General features: G+C 43.5%; 1 long non-coding RNA gene across 1 annotated transcript in view; it reads left to right on the plus strand.

Annotated features, from left to right (window-relative positions):
* The first annotated feature begins 11,408 nt into the window (after window positions 1-11,408).
* Window positions 11,409-21,489, plus strand: part of LOC112817584 (uncharacterized) — a 44,646-nt gene continuing 34,565 nt past the window's right edge. Inside the window, exon 1 of the long non-coding RNA XR_012375717.1 lies at window positions 11,409-11,512. This is a non-coding gene — a long non-coding RNA (uncharacterized lncRNA). The remainder of the gene's footprint in view (window positions 11,513-21,489) is intronic.

A 21,489-nucleotide genomic window follows, 5' to 3' on the forward strand; every position in this document is an offset into this window, starting at 1 on the left:
TCAGGTGTATATTGTAGTGATATGATATTTTTATACATTACAAAATGATTCCCCCGGTAAGTCTAGTTACCATGAGAGCCCTATATTTTTGTTTTCAAGATTTTATCCATTTGACAGAGAGAGACACAGCGAGAGAGGGAACACAAGCAGGGGGAGTGGGAGAGAGAGAAGCAGTCTTCCTGCTGAGCAGGGAGCCCGATGCGGGGCTCGATCCCAGGACCCTGGGACCATGACCTGAGCTGAAGGCAGACGCCCAATGACCGAGCCACCCAGGCGCCCGAGAACCCTATATTTTTTTTAAAATTTTTATTGTTATGTTAATCACCATACATTACATCATTAGTTTTGGATGTAGTGTTCCATGATTCATTATTTGTGCATAACACCCAGTGCTCCATGCAGAATGTGCCCTCTTTAATACCCACCACCAGGCTAACCCATCCCCCCACCCCCACCCCTTCAGAACCCTCGGTTTGTTTTTCAGAATCTATCGTCTCTCATGGTTCGTCTCCCCCTCCGATTTCTCCCCCTTCATTCTTCCCCTCCTGCTATCTTCTTCTTTTTTTTTCTTAACATATATTGCATTATTTGTTTCAGAAGTACAGATCTGTGATTCATCAGTCTTGCACAATTCACAGCACTAGCCATAGCACATACCCTCCCCAATGTCTGTCACCCAGCCACCCCATCCCTCCCACCCCCCACCACTCCAGCAACCCTCAGTTTGTTTCCTGAGATTAAGAATTCCTCATATCAGTGAGGTCATATGATACATGTCTTTCTCTGATTGACTTATTTCACTCAGCATAACACCCTCCAGTTCCATCCACATCATTGCAAATGGCAAGATCTCATTCCTTTTGATGGCTGCATAATATTCCATTGTGTATATATACCACATCTTCTTTATCCATTCATCTGTCGATGGACATCTTGGCTCTTTCCACAGTTTGGCTATTGTGGACATTGCTGCTATAAACATCGGGGTGCACGTACCCCTTTGGATCCCTACATTTGTATCTTTGTGGTAAATACCCAGTAGTGCAATTGCTGGATCATATGGTAGCTCTATTTTCAACTGTTTGAGGAACCTCCATACTGTTTTCCAGAGTGAGAACCCTATATTTTTGAAGGCAGTTCTTGTTCGGCTAAATACTCTACTTCTCAATCTCCTTTGCAATGGGGTGGTCAATGAGATTGAAGCAGAAATCCTTGGGTGAGGATTTGGAAGATCTCTGTTAAGGGCCCTAATGCCTCTCCCCCCCACCCTATGTCCTCTTGCTTCCTGTCTAAAACACGGACGTGATGGCTGGAGCTCCTGCAGCTATTTCTGACCATGGGGGATTACCTTGAGGATAAAAGCTACTAAGGATGCTGGGATAGAAACACTGGAGAAGGCTGGCATTAACAATTTTTTGAAGTTTCCACAATGCCCACAGACTGCCTTCCTTCCGAATCATTTTATAAGAGAAAAGGGAAAGCTCAATCTTGTCAAACTGCTGTTATTTCAGATGTCTTTGACTGGCATTGTCAGCCAGAAACAATTTTAAATGGATACGAACACCTTTCCCAGTGCCTGCTCTCTGTGAGCATTTCCTGTGGTGCCCATCATGTTGGTGATTGATGGTGGTTAGGACAAGGTTGACATGGCCTGCTCTGAATCAGCCAAAGCCTCGGGGTTGATTTCCCCAGTTTAGAGCCCGCGGTTCAACTTCAGGTCCACAAACCCAAATGCTAAGCCTCAAGGTTTCCTGCCCTTTCCCATCATGGTGCATCCACTCACCCTTTATCCTCACCCAGACACGTTCTTTTTTTCCAGCAGCATCATCAGCCCCATTTTGCAGACAAGACCACCAAAACTCAGCGGGGGCAAGGATACTTGTCAGCCGATGTCTGGCCGATAGCGAGGGACAGACACGCTGCCCTCAGGACCGACTGTTCTTGAGGCTGCGATGACATGCAGAGTGCTGTGTAGGGAGGAACACCGAGTCTGGGGTTGGACAGATCTGTGTGTTAATCTTGGTACTGCAGGCACTCAAGCAGAGGGTGGTCTGTGCCTCTTTGCTCTCTCATCCGGATTTATGGGAAACACAAAAGGTTTTCCCACTGGATATATTAGCTGTGGGAGGGGCGACCTTCACTTGGCTACAACCTGTCATACCAAACCGCTAAGTAAAGCTAGATGGCTCTGAGCCCCCTTTTCTCTATCTAGTGTGGCCAGAAATCCTCAGAGGCAGCTGCCTGAATACGCTTTCTCCCAAGGCTGATTGTTAATCTCTTTTCCTTGGAAACTGACTTAGCGTCCTGCTTTCCCACGGGGGAGGTGTCATTTGCAGGAATGGTTGGTTTGACAGGAGACATGCTAAGAAGGGCGTCTCTTCATTCCCTGTGTACAGCCTAGGTCCCTATCACTCAGGCTCCCAGGAGCTTCTACTCATTCCCTAACTCAAACCGATGGCACCAAGGCGAGAGAGGAATCTTTGAAGTAGAAGACACTTGGACTAATGGCATAATTACTCCACAGAAACATTTGCAAAGTAATTATGGGCTATTGTTAGGAATCTCTAGTTGTTTTTTTTTTTTTTTTTAAAGTAATGAGTTTTGTTTGGAGTTAGTGTTTATGGGGGAAAGAGGGCAATGATATGCGTGCACATTTAAGAGGAGAGAAATACCCCGCAGGCCGCCTCCTCCCAAAGCAATCTGCCCCTTTCCCATCCTCCTAATGCAGAACCAGAAACTCACCGGGAACCCACCACAGACCCTGAATGTGCATTGTTGCATTCTATGCCCTGCTTGGAATGTTTCTCGTACAAAAATGTAATTTTGAGAACTACTGACTGTAGAATAATTTGCTGAAAAATGGATTTCTCCTAAGAAATGGAAGGACCTTGAGGCCACGCTGGTAATGTAATGAAGCCCGGGGGTCCTTACGTGGGAAAATTCTTGAGTAGCCCTCATCAGCACCTCATGCCAGAGCTGGGCTTCCTTCTTGCCCCAGCCCCTCACCTAGGATGTCTGTGGGCCCCCATCCCTTGGCACGGGCCCCACAGCCTGCTGTCACCCAGGCCACTGCTTCTGCTCGAGAGGGGCTGTGGCAAGCTAATTGAGATGCATATGACAATATTAACTTTTTAAATATCGTATTAGCTCTCCATTAGAATAAATGAGGTACGCAGAAAAATTGTAACGGAGCATTAGTCTCTGCCTCCACTTAGTGCATTGATTATGTCCAGATGAGATCCTCAAAGCCTACCCCAGAGATGAACGGAGTGGAAGGCTGAGTCCAAGAGCGCTCTTTCTAGATGGAAACTCAGTCTGAATTTTGTCAGCGACAAAAGAGAGGGCAGCGTGGAAACATTCCAAGCAGGGCATAGAATGCAACAATCCATTGTCTTGGGTGGGAGGGACTGGATCCAGGTCAGTCCCCTGGATCCCAGAGGACACTGAAGGAATCCTCCAGGCAGCCTGGCACAGAGCTGATACCAATTATGAATAGCTGTAGCTACCATTTGCTGAGCTTCTGGAATGAACCAGCCCTTTGCATGCGTTCTCACTTAATCCTCATTTTAGTGACAGAGGAATACAGGGCCAGACAGGGAAGGGATTCACCCAAGCTCTCCAGCCTCTCAAAACAGAAATTCCCTCTGGGGAGAAACTACAAGCTTAAGCTTGCATGACAGAAATCTGATGCCCTCACGTCTTGCCTTGAGGTCTTGCTGAGCTGACGGGGGTCTGGGAGTTGTGGGGCAGTCTGTAAATCCCCAGCCAGGGTGTCTTATTCTGTTCGAGCTGCTATAACAAGATACCCCAGACTGGGTGGCTTATCGACAACAGAAATTTATTTATCATCATTCTGGAGCTGGAAGTCTGAGATCGGGGTGCTGGCATGGTCACGTGAGGGCCTTTTTCTGAATCACAGACTTCTCCTTGTGTCCTCACAGAGTGGAGGGGGCTAGGGAGCTCTGCAGGATCTCTGCACCCCTCCATTTCAACTTACTTCTTTACTTTATTATTTATTTCCCTTATTTATTATCGAGGTAGTTGACATACAATGTTATGTTAGTTTCAGGTGTACAACATAGGGATTCGACAAAGTCTATACATTATTCAGTGCTCACCGTGGTAAGTGTAGTCATGTTCTATCACCATTCCTCTGTTAACCTTAAAAATAAAACTGCCAGTTATCTTACCAGCAAAAATGGGTTTATTTGGGAATAGCAGAGAATTGCAATTTGGCAAAAGCCAGCTATGGCCAAACTGTAGGTAGGTCTAAGAAACAAAAGAGAGGAGCATTGCTTTAGGGAGAAGGCGGAGGAAGCTGGGAGGGGTTGTTTTGAAGACAAGTCCATTGTACAGAAGCAAGAACTCAGGGTGATGATGGTTTCTCATTGGCTGAGTTGCAGGGGTGCTCGATTTCTTATGGGAGATGCAATATATACATCTTTCTGGTTGGGGTCTGTCATTGACACTTCTACCTGTAATTGACATGGAGTGGTATGAATCCCCCCACCCCCAGCCTCCCCTTCTAGTATCCCTAGTCCGCTTTAGTGTGCTTTCCTCTTACTAATTTTCACACAGTGTTATGACAATATTGTTCACTATACTCCCTATGCAGTATTTTTCATCTCCATGACTTATTTATTATTTATTTTATTGACCGTCTCCTAGCCCACCTCCCCTCTGGCAACTGCCAGTTTTGCTCTGTATTTAAGAGTCTGTTGTTTTATTTGTTTTGCTTTTTAGATTCTATATGTAAGTGAGATCATATGATATTTGTCTTTCTCTGTCTGACTTATTTCACTTAGCATAACACCCTCTAGGTCCATCCACGTTGCTGCCTTTGGCAAGGCCTTTCTTTTTAATGACCGAGTAATATTCCGTCCTCTCTCTACACCACATCTTTATCTGTTTATCTATGGATGGACACTTGTGTTAGAGGTTAATTGGACACTTAGGTAGTCGGGGCCAGGGTCCCCAACAAGAAAGCAAAAAAGCTGGGACAGCGAAGACAAAACCGCATTAGGATCCTGTTTCACAGCTTAGACAAGACCACAATAGCATCTTTTCTAGCAGCCTCTGCAGGAGTAACTTTTACAAAACATCCTGAAACAAAACAATTAACCATAAAACATTGGTCATCATCACAAGTTGAGGCAGTTAGTCTCCAGATGTCAGCCCCAAAGACCATCAACCCATGAACAATAACCTGATAGGTAAATGGGCACATGATCAAAGCGCTGATGGGCACACCTCAGCGGCCAATTCACAGGGGGCCCACACTCAGGATACTTAAGATAGTTCCTCAAAAGAGCTTATAAAAACCCCTAGATTTAAACACCAAAACCGGCAGCCCTCTCGGGTCACCTCCCTCTCTGGGAGTTTTGTACTATCGTTCAATAAGCTTTGCTTTGCTGCCCACCACCCTTCGTCTGGTTTACCTCTTCATTCTTTGAAGTGGCGTGACCAAGAACTGTGGGCACTAAGAGGAAAAAATCCTGTAACACTTGGGTATGCTTCCATATCTTGGCTATTGTCGATAATATGTGGGATCCCTTTTATAGGGACTAACGCCATTCAGGAGGTCTCCACCCTCATGACCGAATCACCTCCCAAAGGCCCCACCTCCTAACACCTTCACATTGGGCATTAGGATTGCAACATAAGCAGTGGGGGTGTGGTGCACATTCATCCTATGGCACAAGGCTTTGTGGACACTATCCTCTGGGTCCGTCTGAGGTTTTGTGGCCACGTGGCCTCCTAGCCACAGACGCAGACTCTCATCAGAGTAAGACAGTCATTTCCTGTGAACACAAGAACGTGTGTGTGGACAAGGCCAGTAGCCAATTCAGATTCTGTCCCTGGTCATGAGCTGACCCTGGGTCACAGGGATTTCTGCTAGAGAAGACAGCTGTGCCTGTATTTAATTTCTGGAGAGCTGAGGTGAAAGTGTCCTAGATATGAATCTCTGGCCTTACAGTGAGTGCCTGGGGTTTGAGTCTACTTAGAGGCGAGACCTTGACAAGTTCACCTCTAAGCCTCAATTTCTCATCTGTAAAATGGGCATAGGAACCTTTTCTCACTGGGTTTTGGGGGAATTAATGAAATAATCCCTATAATACCTTTGGCACAGTGCCTCTATATATTATGCTGGGAAACAGTAGCCGCTATTCTAGGTATAATAGTAATTATTATTATTTGAGAGCTGGGTCTCTGGAATAAGACCCATCTCAGTCCAATTCTTGGCTCTTCTATTTATTGGATTTATTGATTATGTGATCTTAGGTTCATCATTACCTCCCTAAGGCTCAATTCCCTTACCTATAAGATGGGTATAATAGGTGAACCTACTTTAGAGAGTTAAGAAAATAAAATGTGTTCATTGTTTAATATGCTCAGCAGAGCGCCTGGCAAGCAGTCTGTTTTTTATTTACCTCTGTGTTCAGCTGTGAGTTTATCCATATGTACAGGAAGTGCCTGCCTTTGGGTACTGAACCAGGAAGGTGTCCACACTTGCGGAAGCGAACCATTTGAAACCAGCGGGTGGAAGCGTTTGCGTGTACCCTTGATTGGCTGGACTCCAAAGCTGGGGCTTGTCCCTCTTTGGAGCTGCCTCCCTGGGGCAGGTGTGAGGGCATCTCTCTGAAGGGAGTGACAGCCCGTTTTGGAGCCTGGCTGTGGGGTGCGGGCTCCAAGGTCAGCCCCTCCAGGACAGAGCTGCTGGGTGGCTCACCTTTTCCTCTCCCGTTCAGCTCAGACCAGGAGAACTCAGTGAATAGCTCCGGGTTGAGCATGACATGAGACAAAGGTTACCATCCGGGATGGTGTGTACTTAAGTCCCGGGTTGTATGGTGCCTGTAATCTGAACAGATGACAGGGCTGAACGGAGCTTTTTGGAGGAGGTGATGTGAACCGGCCCTTGAAGAATGGATCTGCTCTGAAAAGGTCGTTGGGATGTAGGGACGATTTCAAGTTGGGGGAGCCCCGTCAGCAGTGGTGGGGGCCCCAGTGAGGGAAGAGAGGAGCCAGGTTCTTTGGAACATAATGTATGTGTTAGAGGTTAGAGGGTGCAGGCAGCCTTGAAAAAGGGGTAGGAGTCTGAACTCAATGCAGGGGACTACAGAGAGATGCAGAAGGCACTGGACGGCAATGGCCTCCTGGGAGCGTCTTTGCAAGGCTGAGCTGTTGCAAGATGGATTTAGAGCTGGCCCCGGGGAGCAAGGACCGGACAGGGCCGCCTTTGCTGGAGCATCGGGACGCTGGGACCACTGCCTGGCGCTGCACGGAGTCACCCTCCACCTCTCGTCTGATTCGGGGATCGTGGGAGATTACACAGCCTGCCTTGTGCAGTCACTTAACCATGACCTGCGGATTAAATCACCTATTGTGTTGGGTAATGAGTCATTCTCTGAGGCTTTTGTGTAAGCAAATGGAGTATTTTGTCCAGGTCCCAGGGAACCCGGGGACACCTTGGAAGCAGGAGATGGCTTTGAAGTGGAGTCAAATGAAATCCTTAAGCCTCTGCGCCTACAGATCCATTCATAAGTCATAGGCTGTCGATTTCGAGGGCAGAATATCTTCAGAGCAAAGAAACTTTTCAGTGAGAAATCTTGAATAGTGAGCCTGCCTAGAGCACACAGAGCTTTTTCTTGGTCTCAGTAGGTAGGGCACTGTGCATGGGCAAAGTGACTGGCAGGCGGGGGACCTGGGTCTGACGACCGGCTGGGTCACAGTCCCACTGTGTGACCATGGGGGAGCCGGAATCCACAGATAATGAACCCTGTGTTAGACGTTCCTGTGACTGCTCATTTCACCTTAAACCACCCCAGGAAACAACTTACTGATGAGGAAGTCAAGGCTCCTGCAGGGACTGCCCTGATGTGGAGAGCCTCGTGGGCCAAAGTCACGCCCTTGGGTGATGCACGCCCAGTGGCTGATGAATATATGAATACAAGGGCCAAGCCATCTCTGTCCAGTCCGGGGCAGTTCTGAAAGGTCATGCCAGCTTCAGGTCACCTGAGGCTGTCAGTGGGTCTGATCATAGGTAGAATTCTCCCCAGCCACTTGTCCTTCCTTCCGTGCCCTTCACAGGTGTGGAAGGGAGGCGTCCCCTCCCCCCGCTTTAAAAATGTCCTCCACATTAAATTCCATCTCAGAGTCTGCTTCCTGGGAGGCCCAACCCGTGTCATGCAGAGAGAAAAGGCTGAAGCCTAGAGTAGGTCCCCCTCTGAGCCTTGGTTTCTTCTTTTGCAAGATGAAAATGGTACACTGGATCAGAGGTTCTCAAACAGTGGGTCCATGGAACCCTGAAGGTGCCCAAGACACTTTAAAGATGTCCGTGAGGACAAAACTATTTTCACAATACTATTACCAATATTTATTTGCCATCTGCATGGAAGGTTCCAAGCCAATGGTGCCTCAGTAGTGGCATTAAATCATGCTGATCTAATTGCATTCTTTACCACCAAGTATAAGCATTAAAGAAAAAAAAAGCCAGTGTCACTTAAGAATATCCTTACTGGGGGCACCTGGGTGGCTCAGTTGGTTAAGCATGCAACTCTTGATTTCGGCTCAGGTCATGATCTCAGGGTTGTGAGATTGAGCCCCATGCCCAGCAGAGAGTCTGCTTGAGATTCTTTCTCTACATCTGTCTCTGCCCCTCCCACTGCTCAAGAAAAAAAAGAATGTCTTTGATGAAGCAGAAAAATTATTGATTTTATTAAATCTTGACCCTTGACCAAGTGGGCAGTAGGCATACTGAAATTCAGTGGTTGCCTTGAGAAAAAGCATCTGCACGCTTGTTCAGGTTGTAAACTGAACTAGCTGCTTTTTTCACAGAGTACCATTTTTACTTCAAAGAACAATGACAAAGAAGCCATGGCACATATTTTCTTGAAAATGAACAAAGTGAGCCTGTCACTTCAAGGAAAACAACTCACAGTATTTGTTGCCAATGATACAATTCAAGCTTTTAAGTGGCTATTAGAATTTTGGGAAACTTACATTTGCCCCCATGAGCTTGACAGCTTTCCAATACTATAGGTTAGCTTTTCCCAACGAGATCCGTGGTAACACTAACTAATGTGATTTTTGATTTTATATAATAAAGCATGTCAACATTTGGAAGACCTGCATAATTCAGCGAGCTAACAACTTTCCAAGCATAATGTCACAAACTCGTGTTCCCATAAAAGACCCATTCAATTGAGGTGCAAGATGGATCAATGAGTTTGAAAGTAACAGAGAATGAAAAGTTCATCTATATGGTACAGATTCCAAATTGCATCCAACATTTTGGAAATTACTGCTTGTTGCATTTTGGCATAGTATCCCAGAAGAATATATACGATTATCTATAAAGGCTATATAGTTATATCTTCCTCTCTGACCCTAGTTAGGAAGGGTTCTCCACTTATTTTATTTTTTTAAAAGATTTTATTTATTTATTTGAGAGAGAGAGAGTGAGCGAGCACAGCCAGGGAGAGAGGCAGAAGGAGAGGGAGAAGCAGACTCCCTGCAAAGTGTAGAGTCTGACATGGTGCTTGATCCCAGGACATTGGGATCATGACCCGAGCCGAAGGCAGACACCTAACTGACTGAGCCACCCAGGCACCCTGGGTTCTCCACTTTTAGTGATTCATGTGATTAGACTGGACGCACATGGGTCATCTCCCCATTTAAAGATCCTTCCCTTTAATCACATTTGCAAATTCTCTTTGTCAATGTAAAGTAACATATTTACAAGTTTGGGGATGAGGGTGTGGTCATTATTCTGCCCACCATCTGACCCCAAAGATTCACTTCTGTCCTACATGCAAAACACATTCACCTCATCCCAAGGTGCTCCAAAGTCTCAACCCATTACAGCATCAATCCAAAGTCTTAAAAATTTCATCTAAGTCTTATCTGCTCCAAAGTTCCAAATCTTACCATCTCAACCATCTAAGTCAGGTATGCGTGAGACTCTGGGTGTGATCCATCCTGGCGTATAATTCCTCTCTCCATGTGAACTAGAAAATAAGCTATCTGCTTCTAAAATACGATGGTGGGGCAGGCGTAGGATCACAGTTACAGATATTCTGGTTTCAAAAGGGAGGAAATCGAAGGAAAAAAAAGGAGTCACAAGTCCTCAACAATTTTGAAATCCACATGGGCAAACTCTGTTAGGTTCAAAGCTTGGAAAGAGTTCTCTGTGGTTTGTGGCTCTGCCCTCTGGGCTAATGGCTCCACCATTATTCTTGCCCATCACAGGGACCTTAATCATTTTAAGAATGCAGAGGAGTCCTGAAGCCAGAGTTTGAGAACTCTACATTAGATCAGATGTACTGGATGTTGGGGGCCAGGAGGATGGTTGAGAAGGATCCTGACGTTGTCTGGAAGAATGTGTTGTTCAGTTAGTAATGTATGCTACTGAAAGGGACATGATGACATGTGTATCATCCATAAAGGCCCCTCCAGATTTGCCAATCTCTGGCACTGTGAACACTTCTCAGAACATTCTGGAAGGACTAGGAAAATAGCCCAAGAAGTAGCAGCACAAGCCAAACTAGGACCACAATCCTTGTAAGCTGAGCTGGCCCTGGGGAAAATTGTGGGAGTTTTATTTTTATTTTTTGCTATTATCCCAACTTCTCTGTTCAGCAGTGTCTCCCCCATCACAACTTTAGGGCCCTGGCATCTTTTACCACCCTTACTTAAATCTTTTTTTTTTTTTTTAATAAAAGGATGCAACAAACTTACTATTTTTTTTTAATGAAGAGTATATGATGAGTCAGGCTAAGCATACCAGCCTTCCTGGGAGACTCAACCTTGGTTGCAAGACAAAAATCTTCAGCTAGTCAGTTTCAAACATTATAAACCCATGTGCTCCCTTCTACTGAAGCATAAAAGTTTGAGCCTTCCCATCCTGATGTAGCTCCCCGGGAGCCATGGTATTGTCTGTATATTTCTACCCATCAAGAAGATCTTTTGTTAAGTTTTATTTTCTGAAGTCTGTGTTGTGAAAACATTTTTGCGTTTTCCAAATACAAATTGCAACATTTGACTATGCTTCTACAACACTCTTCTTAATTCCCCTTGCCCCAGTCCCTGCAACCCCAGAGTTGCCTTAAAAAGTACAGTTTTCTCTCCCCACCCAACCCTCAGTTGAAGATTCCGGTCTCAGGTTGTGGCAGAATGTATTTTCCAAGATGGCACCAACAACATCTCCCATTCTCCAAAGTTCTTTTGACAACTCAACAATGTAACAACTTCTCACTGAGAGGTGAAGTCTGTATCCCCTCTAAGGGAATCTGGGCCTTCAGTGACTATGAAAGAAAGGGACACTGTATGACTTCTGAAGTGAGGTCATAAAGCAGTCCAGTCCCTGCCTGGTCCTTTTGGGACTTTCAGCCTTGAAGTCCAGCCACCAGACAGCCAGGAAGCCCAGGCTACGAGCAGAGACCATGTGTAGATGATCCAGCCAATGGTTCCAGGTGAGGTTCTAGGTAATAGGCAGCCCGCCAACCCCTGACAGGTGAGTGAAGGTCCTAATAATTGAGGTTTACCACTCGCCGCCCCAGGCATCATGGAGCGGAAATGAATTGCCTTCACCGAGTCCTGCCTAAATTGTGGGTTCACAAGCAAAATAGACGATGGTTGTTATTTGAAGCCCTCCACTTTGGGGGTGGGTTGTTACATAGCAACAGTAAAGGAAAGGGGTACAAGGATATGTCATTGGCAGATTTTGGGGAGAGATGCCTTTGGGAATGAAGCTCTGCCCCATGTCTATTTCCACCCGCCCACCCGACTACTGGGGTCCACAATGCAACTGGGGAGAGACAACCAGGACTTGGACTTTGGTCAATTACCCCATTCCTTTCCCAGTGTTATTAATCAAATCCGTGACTTTTTTTTTTTTTTTAAGGACTTTGGGTGAGTCCAGTTACTTATTTGGTCTCAGCCTCCTCTTCTCTCAGAGGAGGAGTTGGACTAAACCTCTCAGCTCCTTTCCAGCTCCGACATTCCCATTTCCTCTCTTCATTTTATTTCTCCTTTTTTTTTTTTTTCAAATTTAACAATGAAAATTGTAAACTCAACAAAATCTCCACATCTCTGTTAGTATCTAATCCACTTGGGGCAGATAAACTGCAGGAACAGCTTTTTTTTTTTCCTGGCTCTGTGAATTTGACAAGTGTGTTTGCACACCGCCTGGTGTTTTGTCTGCATTTTCTCACTTGTGGATGCCAGGAGTCCCACTGACGACACAGCATTCCAGGGACAGCAACCATTTGTCTTCTTAATTCTTTCATCCATTTTTTTCAACCTCCACCTGAAATATTTATGAATATTTTTTTTTAGGGAGTTCAAGCTAAAGAATATAGTTTTTCTTTTCAGGGAAGCTCTGATTGTAATAGATTCGTGCAGGTGGATTAACGCGTAGTTTAAGAGTTATGTGCTAGGTTTGCACACTGGGAGGCTAGTGGGTGACAGCCCAACAAAGGACAACTCAGGGGTACTATTAACTCCACCAAAATTTGGAGAAGAGATCCTGCTGTGTCTTTCTTCTCCCACTAAGTTGGTTGATTGTTTTACCCTGAGGCATGAATGGGTAGAATCACTACTTTAGGATATGCCTTTCAATTTCCAGATTTCAGGCGGAAGAGCCTTCTGGATGCAGGTAACCTACAGTGACATGATGTTGAAAACCTGTAATGTGAAATTGCCTGCCTTCAAGTGGTGGGGCACTTGGAAAAGGAGTTTGAGTGTTGGAGGTTAGCCAAAAGTTCAGCAACCATAAAGATGGGTTGACTAGAAATTGACAGTGTACTTAAAATACATCTTACATATGGACATTACAAACGAGCTGCCCCGTTCTATTTTTGATATCTAAATATTTATGAAGTGTGTATTAATAAATACTGGGAACTCATATATGTTTTTCATCTGGTAGTGGTTATTTGGGATTTTGAATGATCTTTTCCTTTAAAAGATGCCCATCATAAATATTTTATATACACATCTGTATCTTTGACATATAAGAATCTGTAAATAGAAAATCACAAAAATGGATGCAATTTAGAAATATGTTTCTGGACTGTAACATAATCTGAAAAGTGAAGGTATATAGGAAATTTGTTGATGCCATATTCTTCAGCCCTGGGGACGCTTAGCTTGATGTTAGTTAAACTGGATTTATACTTTTTTATTGGGGAATTGAAATCACTTTCACTCATTATTGTAACTAATACATTCGGTTTTACTTTTATCATATTATTTCATGCATTTGGTCATTCATATTCCATTATTTTGCCTTATGGGCCAAATTTTCTTGGCTTTTATCTTCTCTTGTGATAGTCGATAATATACAGCCAATATTCAATCTTAATAATTGGTTAATTGTACAATTTTCAAAAACACCTTTGCTTGTACATTTCCTATGCTTATTAAATGCAGGGATAATACAAGACCTTTTGACTCCTCTTTCTGAAATGAGGAATTTGTGATGTGTTTAGCTGTTCCCGCTCAATTTTTAGGCCATACCAATATCATCTGAGGTACATGATATTGGTATGTACCATACATGTATCCCACATACATGTATGGGATACATGTGTTTATTAATATTGACAATTTTTAATAATATATAACCTGTTTTTTAGGAATCCCTGTAGACTTGGACATTCATTTAATTACCATATTTCTCTCAATTATTTAGACAAACTCTGGTTAATGATCACAGTTCTTCATTTTATAACTCTTCAGATCTTGAGTCCTTACTTTTTTTTTTTTAAGTAGGCTCCATGCGCTATGTGGAGCTTGAACTCACAACCCTGAGATCAAGAGTTGCATGCTGTACCTACCAAATCAGCCAGGCACCCCAAGTCCTTACTTTTGATCCATCTGCCAGGTTAGGGATTATAATTTTGGTTAAAGGTTCTGGGAGAAGTGTGTCAGTAACAGAACTTTCTGTGGTGTTACCTCAGACTGCCTTTCCTTTGCCTTGACACATGAACAGCATGGGGGGCAGGCAAAGAATTCCTAGATCACAGAATTCCCCCTTAACACTCGACAGACATTGCTTTGGTTTTTTTTCTCTGTTTGCATTGATAGAATCTGTTGCCCTCTACATTTTGGTTCTTTTGCAAGAACCTGTATTTTACTTTTTGCTTAGCTTAGTGGCATTTCCCTCCAACCTCGATATTGAAAAATGCCACGAATCTGTGTTCTTGTCTCTTTTCCTAACTTTACTTAAAACAGAGTCCTTTTGATTTGCACGTCCAGGTGTTTTTTTTTGAGCACAGGAAAACTGCCTCCTCCAAAATCACTGATTTTTCTTTTCTTCCACGTACTCCACTTCCTTCCTTAGGAATACTGCTAATCTAGGGATTAGACATTGGATTTCTAGCCCATATGTGTATTATCTCCTCACTTATTATATTGATATTTCTGTGCTTCCCACCTCCCTCCATCCTACTGAGTTTACCTGGTTAACCTTGTCCACTACCAATTTTTGCCACGTTAAATTTTGCTTTTTTAGTGCTTCCAATGTGGATTTTAATTCTGTTACTGTTTTTAGCTTCCTTGCATTCTTCCAATCTCTGCCAGCCTGTTCTTCATCTGAGCCTACATCTCTGATTTTTCATCATTCAAAAGAGTGCACTTGTCATGATGAGTATGGAGTAATGTGTGGGATTGTTGTCACTATCTTGTATACCTGAAACTAAGAGAACACTGTATGTTAACTATACTGAAATTCAAATAAGAAATTTAATTAAAAAAGAAAAAACCTTGATTTATGAAGTTTCTTAATTGTTTAAAATTGATACACTCTGAACATTTCTTCTGTTTCCTGCAATCAACTGATTTCCCAGGTAAACTTTTCTTCTGCACACTTAGGGCAAAGTTTTGATGTGCATATTAGGCAATTTTTTTATAGACCTACTTTCTCCCCCGTGTGTTTGTGTGTCTCTTCTTTTTTTAAAAAGATTTTATTTATTTATTTATTTGAGAGAGAGCATGAGCACACCTGAAGTCTCCCCAGCCTGTTTTATTATCCACACCCCCACCCTTCACATCTGAGCCTCCTCTATTCCCACTCTGTAGTCATCATGGTGGGAAAGGTAGTGATTGCAGATTTCAGAGCTTTATAGCTTATAGATTCAAGCACCAGAAAAGCTCTGACATTTCAATTTCCTTCCCAAATTCCCAGGGAATAATACTGGACTAATTTGAATCAATTACCCATCCTGGGACCAATCAGATGTGGCTAGTAGGTGGAGTCTGGGAAACGAATTGTGATTGGCCAAGCTTAAGTCGGTTGCTTACTCTTAGACCAATCAGCTGCAGCTAAGAGTGCCCCCAGCATATTGAACAAAATGGCTGCTCTCTGAAGAGCTACAAGAAGGAGAAAGATGGGGAAGGGTACCTTCCAGAAGAGCCAGGAGGACTGGAGAGACAAAGCAGTGTGTCCCTTGTACAGAGCAAAGATGATAAGGATCTCTAAAAGAAGGCACATTATACTTAGCTTTTCCCCAGATATATTTGGCCACAGATACTTCAGTTTTGAAGGAGCCTCTTGGGAATGAGTATTGTGAGGAGGTGATGTTCCAGAGGGCACAGAAAGAGAAGTGAGGAAAACAATGGGGTGGGTAAGGGGAAGTAGAGGAGCTCTGGCTGGCTAAGGAAGCAGATTTTATATTAGAGAGGGGGCTCACTGCCTTGGTTTCTGGCTGGTGGTTTAGGTTCTGGGTCTCTGAAGTAAGGGTTCACAGTGGTGGTGTTGGGGTAGAGCCTTCTGCCACCTCCCACCTGCCTTACCATATCCTTACTATCGAAGTCTAACCTGGAAGGACATTTCCATGTTTCCAAAAATCCCAATTTCCTTAGCAGGTGTTTTCTGCTTGAAGATGATTCCAGGACCTTCTTCTAGGATCCACACATCTGGATGGAGCTCTTGGCTCTGAATTTTGTCCTTCTCATTGGCCCAATAAATAGTAGAAACAGTATATAATCATCATTTTACCATGCAGATATATGACTGCCATTTGTTAATGATGAGATTTATTGCAATAAAATTTATCTGCTCCAGTGTCCTTTTTAATAAGGTAAAGTAGATAGTGCACTTCTAGTTTAATGTGCTGTGTATGACTTGAATCAGGGATTTCAGCTGAACTGTAGCTGGCTGGTGTCTGTGCTCTCAGCTCACAAAAAAAGTAGACTTTCTTCCACTCTTAGCAAAGCTCCTTAACCATAAACAGGATTATCTGAAAGAGCTAAGGGCAGCTTGCTGGGGGTTGGGGTAACCAGGAAACCCACAGATCAGGGGTGTGCAAGGTTCTTTTCAGTTATGCATGTTGTCCAACTGACATCTCCCCAGGAGACTCAAAGAGCTAAGCTATTCTGGTTAAAGAAGTCCCACATTCAGCTTGTATCTCTGCCACCAACATGGCCCTGGGTAGGGCTCCCTGGATTCAGCCAAGCATAGTTTGATAGCCACTGCTGGATAGAAAACGTGTCAGGGAAGGGCCTGGCTCAGTTTGTGTTCAGATGATGCTCAACCAATGGAAGTTTCCTTTTTCTAACGCTACACTCCTTCCTCAGCACCATCGTGCCATTTTATGGATTTTCTCTATGGAACTTTTATCACTCCTTACCCTTGTCTTACAAAATTCAGATATATGACTTACCTCCTTATATGTGCTCACTAGTTTGTAATGTACTCAAAGGAAGTATTCATTAGTTCCTCAAATATCCAGTCAGCATCCACATTTCCACGATTATGTCTTGCAGGTGTGTGCACGTGCATGTGTGCGCGTGCATGAGTGCATGTGTGTTTCAGTTGTTTAAATCAGGATTCTATCAAAACCCACAATCACATTTGGCATTTTAATCTTCACCATCTCCCCCTCTTTTTTGTGTTTTTTTTTTTCTTGCAAACTCTACGTGGAAGAGAATGGATCATCCATGCTATATAATTTCTCACATTGTGACTTTTTGCAGTTTGCAAGATTTACTATCACACATTTAAACAGAATTTCATAAGGATTTTCAACAGAGCCACACATTCATTTCCTTGCAGTATACTGTGCAGATTCCCAAGTCTGCAGCCATTGGGCCCTTCACTGGTGTGTTCTCTGGCTGGGCTCATGTACCTCTCTGCTTGAGGGCCCTTTGCTCTAGCTAGGCCAGTCTGCTTGTTGTGCTGGTAGAGTACTCTCTTCATCTCAAAATAATAGACTGTTAAGGCATGAAGGACCTTGAGTCCATCTCATATGCATGACTCCTATCCAACTGGAGTGTTCTTTCTTTCATGGCCTCTCATCCATATTCATCATTTTTAAGACCAGACTATATCCACCCAGAAACTCAGTATGAGGGAGTGGGAAGAAAATGTGGACTTTCGAGGTAGAAATATCAGAGGCAGACTCTTAGGTTGGCTCTTCTCCAAGGCCTTCTGATCTTGTTCCAGTTATTCAACCCCTTAGAGCCTCAGTTTTTTTTCATCTGTATAATGGGAATATTACAAGGATTGAAAAAGGCAAAATGAAGCAGAACAAAGCATTCTTCCCATTGCTCAGGCCAAGTACCTCAGAGTTATTCTTTCTTTTCTCTCTCACATTCTGTATTAGAGAAAAGACCATGAAGAGAAGCTCATTATTGCATGATTTGGTCAGTTCTTCCTTTTGAGCCTTTTTTTAAAATATAGGAAATCTTTAAATAACAGGAATAGCTAAAATTTATTTATCATGTAGTCTCTCTCAGGCCATGTAGTAAGGGCCTTATATCTAACAGCTCATTTAAACCTCGGAACCCTAGGAACTAAGTATTATTATCATCACTCCCATATATTATTATTATTATTTTTTTACAGATGAGGAAAGTGAGGCCCGGGAAAATTCAACAACTTGCCCAAGGTTACACAGGTAGTAACTGGTAGCACCTGGATTTGAATCCAGGCAGTCAAGCTCATGGGGTTTCTTACCCCTGGCCATGCAACTCAGTCCTCTGGAACTATTATAAAATATCGACTGTGTTGCATACCGGACTCTGTCCCAGATCAACGAAATCAGAACCTGGGGGTTGGACCCAGACATGGATGCTTTTTAGAAGCTCCTAGAGGATTCTAGTGTGCTGCCAGGGTTGAGAATGACAGACTGTACTTGTTATGTTGTATGTATGTTGACATAATGTAACTGCAAGTGAGACCCATACCCGTGATTAATATCAGTCCTATCTGTCCACTCTCAGGTGTCTACTCTTGAGTGTCCTTGGGTGTTACTTGCCTTTGTGGACTGGGGTTGGGTGTTTAAGGCCCCCTCAGATGTCACACCCCAGGCACCTGGGAATCAGGGAAGCTCACAATCTTGCCAAGTAACCTGAGGAACCACAGGCAAAGTTGAGGAGTGACCACATTGGCCATTTCATCGGTGACAGTAGGAAGATGCTTTAAAAGCCTTGGCAGGGCCTGTCACATCCCAAGTGAAATACATATGCATGTCAGTCACCTTTACATATTTCTCAGGCCAGTTGAGGTGAGAAATGTGTAGGCTTTGAACCATCGGAGGAATGCTTCATCAGCTGTCAGCCTCTGGACACAGTAAAGATCAGATTTGTAGTGACCCTTAGATTTTGTCAGTCACTGCGTTCCCTCACCCATCTGGGAGATTGACAGTGCTGTCTTGTCACTTTGTCAAGTCAAATGACAGCCTCTTCAGATTTGGTTATGCGTGGACAAGGGAAGCTGTCATAGAAACCCTGTTGATGTGATAAGCCAGTGGCAACTCACCACAGTCACGCAGCATGAATAAGGAGGACAGGGCAATTAGGTGCTCTCCAGCGTTAACACAAGAAGGTTGACAAATTAAAGCTTGTCAGCTTCCTTAAAGTCACTCAGTGATCAGAAGATTTTGAATGCTGACAGATGAAGGCAGAAGTCTGCAATGGGAGTGATGGCCCCAGTTTTCCAGTTCTCTCCTTTCAGTTTCTCCAACTTAACTGAGAAGAGCAGGACCTCCCGAAGAAACAGCAAGGTGTCTGCAGTCTTGTACAGTTTCTGCTGGGTGTTGGTCACACCAGGTGGAAAAAAGAAAAGATGCTGAGTTTGGATGCCAGGGTGCAAGTTTTAACTAGGTTCCCACGGGCTTATTTCATTGCGAGAAAACAGAATGGAATACATCAGAATCCATTACACATAGTGGGTTAATTTTGTTTGTGAGATATTGATTTTAGTTGTGTAAATACAGAAATCTTTGGGTATACTGGATCATGATGTAAAGTGTATTTTTATCATGAGTCATGGTCAAGAAAATTTGAAAACCACTATCCTAAGGAGTCCAGGGGTGAAGGAGTGAATTCTACCAATTTGTTCAGATGGGCAGATAGAAATAGAAAACACACTTCTGAGTTTTTACCAGGTGTCAGCCCCTGTTCTGGGCACTTGAGAAATAATAAGTTTAATTTAATCCTCCCAACAACCCTATGAAGTGGATACCATATTACCAAACCGGTGTCACTGATGAGGAAATAGAGGCATGGTAGGTGAAGACTGGAGCGGGGAGGGGGGACAGAGTAATGTCCCCCAAAGTCATCCAGAGTCCTAATGCCCCAGACCTCTGAATGTTCCTTTACATGGCAGAGGGACTTTGTAGATGTGATTAATCACATTGAGGATCTTGAGATGGGGAGATTATTTTGGATATTACAAGTGGGCCCAATGTAATCATGGTGGTCCTTAAAAGTAGGAAGAGGGAGGAGGGGACAGAGAGGCAGAGTTAGGAATCTGAAGCTGCTACCCTAGTGGCTTTGAGGATGGAAGAAGGGGGATGAGTTGGGGAACCCAGCGATCTCTCTTTGGCTTCTGCCTCCCTCCACTTTGACCCTTTGCTCTTCTCCTCTCCTCCAAGCCCATAACCTTCTTTGAGACTTGGCTTAAAGCTCAACTCTTTCAGGGAGTCCTCCTTGATACTTTAGTGATAGTATGTTATTGTGGATGTACCACCTTACACTTCCGTTAGCAGTACCTAAGCACGTCCATGTGACCACATCCTGAACAGTGCAGTGTATTATTATTTTTAAAAGTCTTCATGGCACTTTTAAGGCAGAGTGGATACACATCTGCTGAAATAGATAAGCATTCTTGTCTTGATTAACTTCATTAACAAGTTGACATGTCTATTTTTGAATATATATAAACACTCACTCTGACCCCCATGAAAATTATGTGTGTTTAGGAGCCAAGAAACACTAAGACATGAGCAGCTCTCATTTTCCTCTTCTTTGTCGTGGTCATATCTGCAGAACGTCAACTAGCTCTCTAGCTAATACGCATGAAGTTGCAGGAATAGAAATACACAGAAATGAGAAGGAACAATTTATTAAGATATGAAGACATAGGTTTTTGTGAAATAAAAAAGGCATAAAGGCTGTTTATATTTTGTTATATATTCCAGGTAGCTAAGGTTTTGTAAAAATTAAGAGTTCTTGTTTCCATCAATATGTATTTTGTAAAAAATTCATAGATGGATTTTATGAACTTGAGGAATGTTCCCTCTATCCCTATACTCTGAAGAGCTTTAATCGGGAAAAGATGCTGTATTTTGTCAAATGCTTTTTCTGCATCAATTGAGAGGACCATATGGTTCTTCTCTCTCCTCTTATTAATGTGTTTTATCACATTGATTGATTTGCGAATGTTGAACCACCCTTGCATCCCGGGGATAAATCTCACTTAGTCATGGTGGATGATCCTTTTAATGTATTGTTGAATCCATCTATGAAAAACCCACAGTGACTATCATCCTTAACGGGGAAAAGCTGAGAGACTTTCCCTTAAGATCAGAAACACATCAAGGATGCCCACTCTCACCACTCTTTTATTTTTTAAATTTTTTTTATTGTTATGTTAATCACCATATATTACATCATTAGTTTTTGGTGCAGTGTTCCATGATTCATTGTTTGTGCATAACACCCAGTGCTCCATGCAGAACGTGCCCTCCTCAATACCCATCACCAGGCTAACCCATCCCCCCACCCCCCTCCCCTCTAGAACCCTCAGTTTGTTTTTCAGAGTCCATCATCTCTCATGGTTCGTCTCCCCCTCTGACATACTCCCCTTTTCTTCCTCTCCTGTTATCTTCTTCTTTTTCTTTTTTCTTAAAATATGTTGCGTTATTTGTTTCAGAAGTACAGATCTGTGATTCAACAGTCTTGCACAATTCACAGCGCTCACCGTAGCACATACCCTCCCCAATGTCTATCACCCAGCCATCCCATCCCTCCCACCCCCAACCACTCCAGTAACACTCAGTTTGTTTCCTGAGATTAAGAATTCCTCATATCAGTGAGGTCATGTGATACATGTCTTTCTCTGATTGACTTATTTCACTCAGCATAACACCCTCCAGTTCCATCCACGACGTTGCAAATGGCAAGATCTCATTCCTTTTGATGGCTGCACAATGGCTTCCATTGTGTATATATACCACATCTTATTTATCCATTCATCTGTCG

Source organism: Callorhinus ursinus, unplaced genomic scaffold, assembly GCF_003265705.2.
Source record: "Callorhinus ursinus isolate GAN/ISIS: 27379988/994484 unplaced genomic scaffold, GSC_fseal_2.0 scaffold55, whole genome shotgun sequence".
Lineage (NCBI taxonomy): Eukaryota > Metazoa > Chordata > Mammalia > Carnivora > Otariidae > Callorhinus > Callorhinus ursinus.